Raw genomic sequence first — 2,805 nt, 5'->3', positions numbered from 1 at the left:
GGTTTTGTGGCCTTTATGGTTTTTGGAGAAATGTGTTTCTAAGTCGCGCCTAGGTGCGGAGGTGTTTGCATGCCTCCTGCCGTAAGTGTTATAATGCGACATTAACGTGGGTCCCTGGAGAACATAGGTTTGCAAGCTTGTAGGTGCAGATAGATCACGAGTCCCTCCCCCTTCCCCCCCCCCACACTTCTATTTTTAAAAAGAAAATTGCATTCTTCTGGGTTTGTTGCTTGCAAGAGTTTTCTCATGCTCGGTTTTATGGCCTTATGGTATTTGGAGAAAAGTGTTTCTAAGTCGTGCCTAGGTGCGGAGGTGTTTGCATGCCACCCATCGGAAGTGTTATAATACGGCATTAACGTGGGTCTCTGATGAACATAGGTTGCAAGCTTGCAAGTGGAGACAAATCACATGTCCCTTCCCCCCTCCCCTTGTTCATTTAAAAAATTTGCATTGTCATGGGTTTGTTGCTTACGAGAGCTTTCTCATACTCTGTCTTGTGGCCTTTGCTATTTGGCGAATCGCATTTCTAAGTCGTGCCTAGGTGCGGAGGTGTTTGCATGGCTCCTACCGCAAGTGTTATAATACGACATTAATGCGGGTCTCTGGAGAACGTAGGTTGCAAGCTTGTAGGTGGAGACAGATCTCGAGTCCCTCGACCCCTGTTGATTGTTGAGATTTTCGTACTTAGTGGGGCTATTGATTTTTCTTCTACCAAATCCTTATTATGTTGTAGTAGGTTTGGTGTTGGATTGTGTCGGTTGTGGATGCAATGCACGTGAGTGGCTATTGTTTTTCTTTTGGTTGTGGGCTCTTTGCTTGTGTATTGAACCACTATGCACAGATACCTCTATCGGTCGCGATGGGCCAAAAGTGTTTTTGTCAAGACCATGAAAATTGTTCCTGTGCTGCTTACCTAGTTGGATGGAAAGATGCTGCCCCTTCACTCTCATTTCATCCCTCTTGCCTGCCCATGTGGTTGGTGTGAGGTGGCTTGGCATACGATGCATATGTCCACTTTCTTTGTGTCAGTGGTGCACGTGCACTGTTTGTGCTCTAGGATGCGGGACATTTTTTGGGGCAAGGTGGATGTGTGTGTGTGTCCTCTTTAATCCTTTGGTTGCACCTCGTTGCACAAGAACGATAGACTGCCATTAATGTATGGAGCAGCATCACCCAATGCAGAATTGGGGATGTGGTACATGCTGTGCTTTGGCGTCAAGAAGGAAAGTTACCTGGTTGATCCTGCAAATAGTCATATGCTTGTCTCAAAGATTAAGCCATGCATATGTAAGTATGAACTAATTCAGACTGTGAAATTGCGAATAGCTCATTAAATCAGTTATAGTTTGTCTGATGGTATCTACTACTCGGATAACCGTAGTAATTCTAGAGCTAATATGTGCACCGAACCCCGACTTTTGGAAGGGATGCATTTATTAAATAAAAGGTCGACGCGGGCTCTGCCCATTGCTCTGATGATTTATGATAACTTGACAGATCGCATGGCCTTTGTGCCGAGGACGCATCATTCAAATTTCTGCCCTATCAACTTTCGATGGTAGGATAGTGGCCTACTATGGTGGTGACGGGTGACGGAGAATTAGGGTTCGATTCTGGAGAGGGAGCCTGAGAAACGGCTATCACATCCAAGGAAGGTAGTAGGTGCATAAATTACCCAATCCTAACACGGGGAGGTAGTGACAATAAATAACAATACCGGGCTCTTCGAGTCTGGTAATTGGAATGAGTAAAATCTAAATCCCTTAATGAGGATCCATTGGAGGGCAAGTCTGGTGCCGGTAGCCACTGTAATTCTAGCTCCAATAGCGTATATTTAAGTTGTTGTAGTTAAAAAGCTCATAGTTGGACTTTGGGATGGGTCGATCGGTCTGCCTCACGGTGTGTACCGATCGTCTCGTCCCTTCTGTCGACGATGCGCTCCTGGCCTTAATTGGCCGGGTCGTGCCTCCGGTGCCATTACTTTGAAGAAATTAGAGTGCTCAAAGCATGCCTATGCTCTGGATACATTAGCATGGTATAACATCATAGGATTTCGGTCTTATTCCGTTGGCCTTCGCGATCGGAGTAATGATTAACAGGGACAGTTGGGGGCATTCATATTTCATACTCAGAGCTGAAATTCTTGGATTTATGAATGATGAACCACTGCGAAAGCATTTTCCAAGGATGTTTTCATTAATTAAGAAGGAAAGTTGGGGGCTCGAAGATGATCAGATACCATCCTAGTCTCAACCATAAACGATGCCGACCAAGGATCGACAGATGTTGCTTTTAGGACTCCGCCGGCAACTTATGAGAAATCAAAGTTTTTGGGTTCCGGGGGGAGTATGGTCGCAAGGCTGAAACTTAACGGAATTGACGGAAGGGCACCACCAAAAGTGGAGCCTGCGGCTTAATTTGACTCAACACGGGGAAACTTACCAGGTCCAGACATAGTAAGGATTGACAGACTGAGAGCTCTTTCTTAATTCTATGGGTGGTGGTGCATGGCCGTTCTTAGTTGGTGGAGCGATTTGTCTGGTTAATTCCATTAACAAATGAGACCTCAGCCTACTAACTAGCTATGTGGAGTTGACCCTCCACGGCCAGCTTCTTAGAGGGACTATGTCCGTTTAGGCCATGGAAGTTTGAGGTAATAATAGGTCTGTGATGCCCTTAGATGTTCTGGTCCGCATGCGCGCTACACTGATGTATTCAACGAGTCTTTAGCCTTGGCCAACGAGCCGGGGTAATCTTTGAAAATTTCTTCGTGATGGGGATAGATCAGTGCAATTGTTGGTCTTC

Source organism: Macadamia integrifolia, chromosome 13 (genome assembly GCF_013358625.1).
Source record: "Macadamia integrifolia cultivar HAES 741 chromosome 13, SCU_Mint_v3, whole genome shotgun sequence".
NCBI classification, from domain to species: domain Eukaryota; kingdom Viridiplantae; phylum Streptophyta; class Magnoliopsida; order Proteales; family Proteaceae; genus Macadamia; species Macadamia integrifolia.
Note: the sequence above shows the minus strand (reverse complement) of the source record.